Here is a 13331-nt window from a genome sequence, read left to right on the forward strand (position 1 = left end):
ATTGCTACCATCAGATAAGTTGTCAGCGTGGTGTAGAGTATCACTGTAGACAGGGGAAAGCCATACTCAGTACTTGGGGACCTTGAATGGGTTTTGAGTTTCTTCATGCTATTCTTAGTCCCTTGTACCCTAAATTACAGAAATGTACATTATATTACAATGGACTTGGGGCTTATGAGTCCAAATAATACAGGCTTCAGACAGTGAAATTCTTGACTTAGGAATAGACTTACATTTCCTTAACTCAGTAACTGTGTATTTGTGCCCTTAGTACTAGCACCAGGCACTAGATATAAGAAGTAAGAAAATGGAACGAAGATACAGGATTTTCCATTTCCACATTAGCAAAGTTTTGGGGTTAGATTTTTGGTGGGGGCCAGTTTCAAGACTACTTCCCTTCTCTACAACATCTCAGAAAACCTCCCAAAAGTATGGGATGCTACACAATTTCAATTGTTAATTTTTTTTTCTACAGGAATTATTTCCTTGTCTCATGCCATTGTCCAAATGATTTAAACATTTTTTTTTTTGCTACGTTGAAATGGCCACAGTATATTGGTTACAATTTTACAGCCTGAAATATAAATAATTCCCATATAATCGTTTCCATTAAAATATAACAGAAAGGAGATTTAAAGTTAAGATTGGTTCTACCTACCAGACAATTAGATTTGGAGAGATCAGAGGGACCTTCTAGAAATAAAATAATAAAAGACTGAAAGACTTGAACATCCACTTTCTTACTTAAAATCGTGATAAGTTAACAAATGAGTCAGGAACAAACAGTGCATTTATGTTTTAGATAGAGAATGTGTGACTTGCATGCATATCTGTTGTGTGAAAGGGATGCTTGTGGGTGTGAGGCTGGGTTTGTGCATTGCTTACAGGCACACTTTATTAGTGTGGTCTCCAATAGTACGATTTGTATTATTGCTGTTTGCCTCAGAAACGTACTAGCACAGAGTTGTGTTTGTGAGGTGAATTGTACATATAATGTATCATTTGTCTCATGGTCCTCGGCCAGGGCAGAAGTGTGAATGGTTTCCACTTTCTCCTGTAATGAGTGCAGAGGGCTCCTCTCCTTCAACCTCCTTGCTTACTCACCTAGGATCTCATTTTCTTTCCATTTTTCTTGTTTTGGCAAATACTTTTGACACCTCAAGCAGATGAGACTATGGGTTATATTGCTCTAAGGATGCTACGAAGGTACCAAAAGAGAGAATCAAGCATCATGTTAAAATGCAAGTTTATACAAAGGCCAGCATCTTCAGGGATTTGGTTGGGAATTTGGGGGCAGGACAGCCAAGCAAGGCTGTGCAGTCCATGCAAAGTCCTTCACCAATGAGGAGGGTTGGGGCTGAGACACAGCCCTGCTTGGTTCAGTGGATCCCCTGAGGTAGGGTCCTTCCACTGGGGAGAATAGAGGCCTGTTCCTTTGCATGAGGTGCTTCTGTTGCCCAGCCATTTCCAGGGAGGCATAGACCCAGAAGGGAGGGTTACTTTTTTAAAATTCATCTCCCCAGAGGGAGCTCCTCTTTCTAATTTGCACAAATGTGCTGTGCCTTATAGGCTAGAGGGGGTCCTTAACTGGCTAAAGCCCTTTAATATCCCATAGGACACCTTGACAGCACATCACCTTGGAGAATGGGGCTGACATTGATGCGAAAGAGCTTACCTGGAAGAAAAAGGAGTTCTGAAAAATGGCATTGCTTCAGGAAATGTTTAGAAAACCTAGTGACCTGAAAACATAGAATGTTTGGAATATGTCTCCACAGGGATTGTGCTCTAATGATCACACAGCCCTGAGTCAGTGAAGGATTCCATTCTGGCATTATAACCACTCTCCACCTTCCCTCCATGCTCCTAGCCTCCGGGTCCATGAACCCTCCACCTCACATAAATAGGGCATATCTGTAATTGGACAAGTTCCTGGAGAAGTTTGCTCTGTACTGCTTTCTGAAGGGTAAAAAGATTGCAGGTTGGATCCTGTGAATTAAGCAGTTGCTAATACTGCTAGGTAATCAAAAAATGTAAAGAGTGCTTTTTATGATGAAAGCATTCAACAAAACATTTTCTGGTAAATGGAAAAAGCAAATGAGAAAATGTTCCGTAGTCCCCACCACCCAATTTTTGGTTCTTGAGAATGTCAGTAAAAGTCCTAGGGTTCACATCTGCCTTAGAAAGTGGGTGTGTTTGAGTGTCCTTATCAACTGCGTGATTCCAGCTTTCACATTAATACTCTCAACGGCTGAACATATTCATGCATGCCAACTTTATCTGTGGTGTGTTCTAGAAACTAAAAGTGATTACACAGGATCAGGACTGAAAGCAGGCCCAGGCTTTCTGGGGACACCTGCCCCGCTCTGGTCATTTGTGCCAATACTAGTGGGAGCTGTTTGTCCTTCCTGTGTGCTTCCTTGAGTACAGAATTTCAGCCAAAAATCAAGGGAAGTTTTCTTCTGAATTGTACAAGTGCTTCTTTGAGAGCTGTTATAATAGCTAAAGCGGTCCAAGTCCTAAAATGGGTTTGGAGCAGAAAAGAGCTTCTCTTGAACAGCGTGTTCAAAAATGTGTTTTTAATGATGAGATTGACCACCTGCATCTTCTATGCTGTCTTGGACGCTGAATAGGAAGTGACGGGTCAAGGGGAAGATGACCAGGGAAAGGAAGACAAGGGAGAGACAGACTTCAGAGTATCCACATACTCTATAGTCTGAAGAAAGACAGGGACTGAAAGATTTATAGGAGTATGCAAGTGTGTGTGTGTGTGTGTGTGTGTGTGTGTGTGTGTGTGTGTGATGGGAGACGGGATCTGGTGGGAGTTTTAAGATATAGAATTAAAAAGACAGCTGGCTGCAAAGAACATTTTAATGTCAAATGGGGAAATTTGAGTATAACTTCTATATTTGCTAATATAAGAGAGTTGTGATATTTGTTAAGTGTGATAATATTAGTTTGCACATGCAGGAATAGTCTCTTTTTTAAAGAAATGTTCTAGTCCTTTTAGTTTGTTTTTTTTTTAATGTAAGGTTTTTTAGGGGTAGAATTTCATATTTGTAACATATTTAAACATACTTGAACATAAAGATAGTAATCAAAACAAGTTAGGATAGAAAAGGGGTTTAATAAAATAGATGTTAACCATTAAAATATAGGTAACTGTAACATAATGTTTTAACAATACGTGGATATATAAACCAGAATTGTTAAGCATCTTAGTAAAATACTTTTTGAACAGAAGAGTTTACAGTAAGAGACAGCCAGCTGGTAAAGGAGTTAGCAGGGTATATGATCTTTAAGTACAAGGCTGATGTCTACCTTTTTCTCTATAACTTCTCCTTGTACAAAGCAGTACTCAAAATGGCAAATGTCTATGGATGAATGGATGAAGTTGTTGTGCAAGACTATTCCAACTTTGGACACCTTTAGCCTGCAACCACACCTGGTAGGATTTTTCAGACATCCTTTCCCATCTCCTTTCACGATGTCAGTTGTAGGTGAATTTTCAAAACTCTTCACCTCTGACAGCAAAATCAGTGATGCTGCTGAGCCCTAAGAGAGCATCTTCCTCCTGGTGTTGGTCAGTAGAAATGTAGGTCAGGATTCTATGCGTAGAATTATTGATAGTAACGGCTCTTCTCTGTTTTTGCTTCTTATGTATCTCTGGAAAGCACATATCATGCATTAATGATAGTGCTTGTTAATAATAATTGCACTAAGCCTCTTATTTTAGTTAAATCTAGCATATAAAATTTTAATGACGTACAGTTGATTTACAATGCTGTGTTAGCTTCAGGTGTACAGAAAAGTGATTCAGTTACATATATATATATTCAGTTATGTATACATAGATATATTCTTTTTCAGATTCTTTTCCATTATAGGTTATTACAGGATATTGAATATAGCTTCCTATGCTATATAGTAGGTCCTTGTTGTTTATCTATTTTATACATAGTTCTGTGTAAGCATATAATGTTTTTTACCTGAGGAAAAATAAACAAAAGGATGGCATTTAGCTGACTAAAGTCTCTGTCCTTCAGTCATACTACGAAGAGTTTAATCTCTCTTTGTATTCATTCATTCATTCCACAAATATTTCCTGACTACCTAGTGTTCAAGTCCAATACTATATTCTGGAGAAAAAAGAAAGGTAGCAGCTAACGTGGTCATTGCTTTCATGGAACTTAACGTCTAGAAAGTGATTCTGCGGCCAAAATGCAAGATATAATTTGTAACACTTACTTCTGACGCCTCGCCTCACCCCCATATTTTTGGTTAGCTTGAACCTTGTATTTTTAAACATGGGAAGTGTTTCTATTGGTGTTAGTTCATTTTTCCACCCCCTAGTTTCTGTTTTTTTATCAGAGTGGAGGAGCTAGAGTATCACAAGATAGGCTGCTGCTGCCATGTTTCTCGGCCCTGCCGGAAGTGGAAGTTCTGGGAAGAGCCCAGGGAAGTCTGTCTTTGTAAGCCTTCCCAATCTGGCTTTCCAGAAGAAAGAGATTTATTTGGAAGTTGTGGTGACCATGGGACTAATTCTTCTCTCCAAGATGAGCTGAAAGCTTTAGAGCCCTGCATTAAAAAAGTATCAGTACTTACAAATGAACTTATTTACAAAACAGAAATAGACTCACAGACATAGAAAACAAATTTATGGTTACCAAAGGGGAAAGGGAGGGAGGGATATATTAGGAATTTGGGATTAACAGATACACACTACTGTACATAAAATAGACAACAAACAAGAACCTACTGTATAGCACAGGGAACTGTCCTTAATATCTTGTAATAACCTATCATGGAAGAGAATGTAAGGAACAATATATATATATGTATAACTGAATCACTTTGCAGTAAACCTGAAGCTAACACAACATTGCATATAAACTATATTTCAGTAACAAAATAAATAAAGAATACAATATTGGAAAGACAAAAAAAGTATCAGTACAGAGAGGATTAATTAAAAATCCTACATTTTTCCATTATTATTTAAATTTCAGACAGTATGAACTCCCCTGAACCATAACTCCTATCTTTACTGTTATAGGCAAAAGCATGTTTCTTTGGAAAATCAGGATTTTAAGTACACAATACATCGTTACGCTTGATACTCCAGCCTCATTTGTATTATCATCCTCTGTTGTCCCTCTTTGTAGAGTTCAGCTCCATGGGACTCCTCCAGGCAGGCCTGGGTGGTTACATTCTCAAGGATCTGCCTCCCAGTTGTTGCTGTTATAAGCTTGGTACAATCAGAGGCCTATTTCATTTACTACAGGCCCATGAATACTGAGGAGCTGTACATATGCTAAGGCCTCCCTCATGCCTTTTTCTGAAGATGTGCAGTTTCATAACTTTGTTTACAGTTACATGATTGTACATATATATATATATATTTTTTTTTTTTTCTTTTTTTGGCCACACTGTGCCACATGTGGGATCTTTGTTCCCCAACCAGGGATTGAAAACGCACCCTTAGCAGTGAGAGCTCAGAGTCCTAATCACTGGACCTCCAGGGAATTCCCTACATGACTGTATATTATACGTGCACATCCATACAATGGGATGGAATACAGCAATAAAAATGATGTTCTATAAGTATGTATATCTTTCCTGGACACAGTGATCAGACTTACATTCAATTTTTCTTATGCATTTGTATCAACATAGTATTGTTTTTGGATCCTCTAAGAAGTTGTCAGGAAATTCTACAAGAGTTTTTAGTAGTACTGAGGTCACAGACGGCTTTGGAAATTTAGTACAGTGAGGGGGAAGAGTGTATTCCTTTACTGACCATGTGGTAAAGTTACCTTGTTGAGAAATTTTAATCAAGTGTCAAAATGCAAGAGGTTTACTTTCTGCCCTGAGTTTTACAGAGTAAAATGTGTCAATATGCTGCTACTGTTTATTTACTGATAGTTCTTTTTTTTTTTTTTTTTTTTTGCGGTATGCAGGCCTCTCACTGCTGTGGCCTCTCCCATTGCGGAGCACAGGCTCCGGACGCACAGGCCCAGCGGCCATGGCTCATGGGCCCAGCCGCTCCGCGGCATGTGGGATCTTCCCAGACCGGGTCACGAACCCATGTCCCCTGCATCGGCAGGCGGACTCTCAACCACTGCGCCACCAGGGAAGCCCTTACCGATAGTTCTAATTAAGATTATATTAAATACTGACAAAAGAAATCACATCAGTTAACTCTGTGTGGGCATGGAGAAAAATTATTATTCAAATTACATTTTATACATCATTATTCATATTAATTCTTTCCTTTTTCAATCCTTGATTTTTATGCCCAAAGTTTTTTAAGACAGTTCATTTGAGGCTAGAAGATAATATCAAAGGATTGAAATTCTCAATTTTTTTTTCATTTTTCTTTATTTTTTTTAAAGTGAGAGCTAGAAATGGAGGCAGAGAGATGGGGAGAGAGAAATGTAGGAGGTGCTAAGAAAAGGAAAGATGGAGGAAACAAGATGCCTCATATCAAGAGTAAGAGAAAACATGCAGTCTTTTTCTTATGGGGGTTTGGGTGGGCTTCCTTCTGACCCTAGATCAATCTTATTCATATTTTCATTGAAATTATAATTTGGAAAGGATAAAAATGCACATCTGAAACAGAAACTTTTCTTTCTTGAGTCCACTAGCGGCTGAGACCCAGCTATTATACCAGATAGCTCACCCAGATGAGCAGGTAGTCTCTTAAATAGTATATTGAGGGCTTCCCTGGTGGCGCAGTGGTTGAGAGTCCGCCTGCCGATGCAGGGGACATGGGTTCGTGTCCCGGTCCAGGAAGATCCCACATGCCGCGGAGCGGCTGGGCCCGTGAGCCATGGCCGCTGAGCATGCGTGTCTGGAGCCTGTGCTCCGCAACGGGAGAGGCCACAACAGTGAGAGGCCCGTGTACCACAAAAAAAAAAATAAAAATAAAAAATAAAAAAATAGTATATTGAGGGCTTGACTTCTCTCTACATTAGATTTAAACTTATACATTATGACTCAGATGGCCAGAAAATTAGTGTTCCTTCACTTCCCCCCAAATAAACTTGACTTACTCACAGTCCTTATTTCTGCTGTGTAAGAACAATGAGTGTTCACACTTAGGGGTAACTCAGTCTCTCTGTTTACAGCAATCTCGTTCAGGTCAGTACAACATTTCATCCTCCCCTCAGTTGAAGTTCAAACTCCCAGGCAGAGCTGTTCCCTCTCAAGGTGTCAGCCTTTCTTCTCCCAAGGTGGTACCTGGGTGAGAAGAGAAGCTTCACAGGAGCGCAGTTGAGGGAAGAGGTGTCTCTGCCTATTGTTATTTTGTCCTCTCCGGCCTCTGCCGAGGTATTGCGTCCTGCTGTAGCTCTAAGCCTCAACCTCTGCTCCCAATACATCTGCTGCTGATGTGTGCCATTCTCTCCTTTCCCCAGATCCAGCAGAGAAAATATGTGCAACGACATAAATAATTTGGGGAAAGAAAAAAAAAGGACATAAAATTTCCAAATTTTATCTTACCACAACTCATTTGGGTTAGTTTTTTCTTTCCACAAAAGAAGTGTTTTACAGAGAAAAGATGGCTGCTATATTGAGGGGATGATAGAAACATGACCCTATTATTAGCTCCTTTAAATAGTTACTAACACACAAATGCTAGTATTTCCTTCTATGACTAAATGCAACAGTCCATTTTATTTCCTACCCCAAAAGTTCTGTAAAGCATTTTAAATTGTTTATAATTATACTCATTATTATGCAAAAATGCATTAAATATCCATTAATTTATTCTCAATAGTATTTATTGAGACTTTACTATGTCCCCAGTTACTTGAGGAAGTTAAGATAAGTTTTTTTTTTTTTTTTTGCGGTACGCGGGCCTCTCACTGTTGTGGCCTCTCCCATTGCGGAGCACAGGCTCCGGACACGCAGGCTCAGCGACCATAGCTCACGGGCCCAGCTGCTCTGCGGCATGTGGGATCTTCCCAGACCAGGGCACGAACCCGCGTCCCCTGCATTGGCAGGCGGACTCTCAACCACTGCGCCACCAGGGAAGCCCAGTTAAGATAAATTTGATTCCACCCTTACTAAGTTCAAGTGTATTGTCAGAAAAGAGTAGTTTAAAAAGCTTTTAGAATCAAATATAATGACTGTTATAAAAGGGGAGATAAGTGGGTTGGCCAGAGCATTGGGCAAGGGGAGTGGGATTTAGTTTGAAACTGGAAGGACATATAAGAGTAAATCTCTCTACAACGAAGAGAGAATAGCATGTGAGAGGCCTTGAGATTGGAAAGACCATACTCTAAGAGAAACCAATTGTGCCTCATTACCACAAATGAATAGTTGTGGCCCAAAATGAGACTAGAGGGGCAGTACTGGACCTTAAGGGGCATGTTTGGAATTTTGGAATTAATCCCAGAAGTACTGGGAAGCTATCTGTTGGTTTTAAGTTAGGTGTTTATTAAAACCAACAATCTGGCTGGAAAATGTATTGCAGGGAGCCCTGTGTGGCTATGGGAGATGAGCTGTCCAGATGACAGCTGGTGACAGGAGACAAAAAAAAAGAATAGATTCAGGAGACATTGAGAAAGTAAACTTAACAAGACCTGGTGATAGATGGAGAGTGATGGAAAGGGAAGACAGTCCATGATGACTCCCTATTTCTCCTTCCAGTAGATGGTGCACCATTGAAGAGGATATGGGGCAATGAAGAAAGGGATCAAGTTCAGGGTGAGTTCCATTATGGATGTATTCATTTGGAGGAATCTGTGGGGTCTCTACAGGGTTATTCCCAGGAGACGGTTGACTATATAGAACTGGCACTCAATAAAAAAAGCTGATTTGGAAGTGATTGTTGAAACCATCCAATATACTTGGTAATTAAAGCACTGGGAGCAGGTATGGCGGCATAGGAAGTAAATATAAAACTAGAAGAGGACTAAAATCAAGACCTGAGGAAACATGACACTTAAGAAAAGGTAAAGGAGTGGGTTACAATAAAAAGGAGACTTTGGGAAGAAAAGGCCAAAATGGGTAGAAGAAAAGCATCAGAGAAGCCAAAGAAAGAGAGCGTTTGGAAAAAGAAAGAGTGGTCAAAATTGTCCAGTGTTGTTAAGTCAAGTAATATAACTTTCTAAAAATGATCATTGACAAACTTGATAAGAAGAATTTTGGTGATGTGCTGGGGCCAGGAGAGCTTTTAGATTGATATAAAGTGAAGAAATGGAGTGGGGAAGGGAGTGGGAAAATGTATGCTGAGTGTTGCTACTTATTCAAAAAACCTGTCTGGTATTTACATTTGTTCCCATGGCTTGAAATGCCTGCCATGGATTAAAGAATCCAAGCTCTTACAAAAGAGATAATTTTACAGTCAGTTCAGTAAGGCCCACAACTCAGAGTGCTGAAGTAGGCCGAATTTGTAGAGATCATTTCTTTGAGTATAACCAGAGAAAAATCTGGACAAACATTGGGTTTGTCTTTCTGTTCGGCTTCACTGCTTGAGTAATCTGAGGGCCTGTGAGGGTGCTGCTTTAACCCCAACTGTACTAGCTGTGCTCCAACTTTGTGCCAAGAGTATCTGCCAGCCAGCTTTAGAGCTGGGAGCTGCTGAAGCATCGGTCCAACTGAGATGTCGAGTAAGTCCTGCTCTTTTATGGGCATAATGGCAGCCCTCCTGGCACTGTCCAGGACTTTTATTTCATTGTCATTTCAGCAAGAGGAATAAAATTTGAAGTAGGACGAGTTTCCCAAGTAGAAACCAAGCCCGCTTTGAGTCTGTAATTAGGGTAGACTTCTTACTGAGAGCGTGGCCACTTAAAATAATTTCTGAAACAAAGTTGGAATAAATAGAATAAACAAATACAGATAGTCCAGAACTGCCTTGACTATGTCAAAAGAAGTATAGGATTGGGTTTTTTTTTTTATTTTTAAATAGTCTCCTAATGCCTAACTTGTTTCAGAGTAATGGTTCAGAATACTGGTGTCCAAATCAAAAAATTATCACATGTAAATTAATCTGAATGCCATAGGGACTTTTTACAAGTGACCTTTTGCACATGTGAAATACCGGCTTTGTTTTTACATTTTTAACAGCCTTTTTGAATTAGATGGCAAGCCAACCCTTTTTTCTTGGGGCAGCATCACCATTCGGTTGGCTCCAGAAAACTGCAGTGGTTCAGTTAGACACCCACACTTCTCACTGAATAGTCGTCCTCTAAAAACAATGAGGCAATTCATTGCACAAGTGTCCTCCAGGGAACAGAAAACACCAGTCCCAAGCTGAAATCTTCAAATAAGGGAGCCTTTCAATGTTTGTCTAAAACTCTCTTACCCACCCACAAAAAGAACAGAGACCATTTACCACTAGGGGAGTGGACTGGAACAGAAGACAGGGAGAAGGGAAAGCAGAAAACTGATACTTGTTTATCTGATTCTTCAAACTGAACTCTAAAGCCAGTATTAATCATGGGCAGAAGTATGTCTTGTTCAAACAGCACAGATGCTGGCTGGCTGTGGGGCTCTGGGCTGTATTTGAATGGAGCTGAGGGAAGTCTCTGGGTGCCACCTCTTCGTGCCTTATCATGTTCAAAGTGGATTAACCTTACAGAGCAGGGATCTGTTTCTGTAACAAGTCATGACGGCTGACTGTGCACTTTCTGCCCCACAAGAAGGAAGGTATTACTGCCATTGAATTTAAGCCTTGATGACTCAGCACGCTGCACTTTATTCCTAGCAACTGGGAAGAGAAAAAAAAAGCATCCAGGCTTTTTTTTTTTTGTGGGGCAGGGATGGTTGGCCCCCGGAACAGGTCATAAACATTTTCGAAGTACTGTCTTCTATTTAGTCCTGAATCTTAGTTTATGCTTCAGTACTCTAGCTTATTATTATTGCCTACTATGGGCTTGTTTTTTCCACCACATGGTGAGCTTCTCAGGTAAAAGACTGTGTATTTTCTTGTGTGTGATCCTCCATCTTACCCCCAGCTCTGGGCATCCCAGTGTTTGGAACTCTACAGGTACTTACTTAATTGCCAAGTGAGTGAATATTTTAAAACCTCTCCTGCTAGCAGGAACAAGTTGATAGCTACCCCTAAATGGATGTTAATAATCTGGAAATACCGTTTTTTTTCCCGCTTGCCTACTGACTCAAACTATTTCCTGAGGTCAGACAGGAAAGGCAATCTTGTCATTATTACAATGACTGTATATTGATGAAAAAGCCATACTTTTGTACTTCCTAAGTCCAAGTACATCTCATTCATTTGTTGCTTTTCAACTAGTAGTCCTGAGATATGTTCTTACTCTAGAATATCAAAGCAGGAAGGTCTTGCTAGGAAGGTTTCCTAATCCAATTTATTATACCTGTGAGAAAACTGAGACCTACACAGGTGAGATGACTGGCCCAGAGTGTCTTTGTTACAAAGCCAAGGCTAGGATTCAGGTCTCTCTCTTCCAGTGACTGTGACACCAGGGGCCAACCTTTTCATTTACAAATCAATAACAAGCACTGAAGCATTAAATCCCTCACCCCATAATCCATATACTGCAAGTCAGGACAGAGCAGGGCTGGGAGAACAGAATATGAGGTCCTAGTGTAACGGAAAGTGGGGTCCGGCTGATCAGCGCTCAAAATCCATTAAAGAGGCAAGGCTGGTGGAAAGGAAATTTTGCTTTTTTCTATTTATTTATTTATTTATTTATTTTTGGCTGCGTTGGGTCTTCGTTGCTGCACGCGGGCTTTCTCTAGTTGTGGCGAGCCGGGGCTACTCTTCGTTGCAGCGCACGGACTTCTAATTGCGGTGGCTTTTCTTGTTGAGGAGCACGGGCTCTAGGCACGTGGGCTTCAGTAGTTGTGGTGCATGGGCTCAGTAGTTGTGGCTCACGGGCTCTAGAGGGAAGGCTCAGTAGTTGTGGTGCACGGGCTTAGTTGCTCCGCGGCATGTGGGGGTCTTCCCACACCAGGGCTCGAACCTGTGTCCCCTGCATTGACAGGCGGATTCTTAACCACTGCGCCACCAGGGAAGTCCTGGAAAGTTTGCTTTATTTTGGATGCCAGCAACCAGGAGAAGGACGGGCTCCTGTTCAAAGGCAGACTCCTCCCCCACCCCCCACCCCTGCTACTGACAACCAGCGGGCAGGAGCTTTTATAGACAGAGGGAGGGGCTACATGCAGAAACAGAGCAATCAGCTCTGACAGTCGTCTTGAAATTGGTCATGCGGTGGTCTGACCTGCGTTGTCTTGATTGTTTTAAGTACAGTTCATCTCCAGTTCCAGGCTCGGTTTGTTCCCATTTCCTTGAGGCCAGTTCTCGGAATTCTGGCAGCTTAAGTCATGGCTACAGCCTCGTCATCATGTAGTTAACTTCTTCCACCTGATGGGGGTTTCAGTATCTACAAGACAGCTCACAGGATATGGCTCAGAATATTACCTATAGCCCTTGAGAAGGAGTTAAAGGTCCTTGACTTTGCTTACTGACTAAACTATTATTGTTTTGTCCTGTCTAACTGCTTTTCCTCTGCTCTTGTATTTTTTCACTTCTCTGATTAAACTTATTCTTTGACTAAAGTTTTTCCACAGACAAAAGGCAGATGGGGGACATGGAGGGGAAGGACGATAAGGTCTTGCTCCGTTTCACTAGTTCTAGTGAGGATTTCTAAATTTTCCCCATGATTTCTATGAATGGTATATGCACACATACTCTGTCTGTGCTTCCCATAATGAATTAGGGAAGTGTGGAATATCACAGTTTGGAGGGGTCTTCGATCCCACTGAGCTGAACCCTTCCTTGGTCTTGGCTATTACACCTCCAGTGACTGGGAACTCATATGCAAAACTTTCTGTTCTTAGCATATTGTTGAACAGATCTAACAATTAGAAAGTTCATTCTTTACACCAAACCTACATCTATGCAACTTTCCCTCACTGGCTCAACTTGTATCCTCTGGGGTTAGGGTCTAAGAACAGGTCTAAGCCCTCTTGAGTATGCCAGGACAGGCACCATATGAACAAAAGTCATTGTCTCTCATCTCTCTTTCAGAATAAATATCTGTCTACTATATTCTTATTGTCATAGGAACTGTATGATCCAATGGTAGATGCATAAAGAATAACTTTTAACTACCTAGAAAATAACCCAGAAAACAAAATGATGCAAAAACATACAAGATGGTAACAATTCACAAATTAAATAAATACAAAATGACATGAAAAGTAATTTAAAAAAAACCCAATTTATATTTATAATAAAGGTAATCAATTCCCAAAACAAAGACAAGCATGCTGGGAGTAAAATTGAGGGGAGTAGAGAGAGTTTGAGATGAAGAATTTCTGCACAACTTGCTCAACTAAAACCA

The sequence above is a fragment of the Phocoena sinus genome, chromosome 4, assembly GCF_008692025.1.
Source record: "Phocoena sinus isolate mPhoSin1 chromosome 4, mPhoSin1.pri, whole genome shotgun sequence".
NCBI lineage: Eukaryota > Metazoa > Chordata > Mammalia > Artiodactyla > Phocoenidae > Phocoena > Phocoena sinus.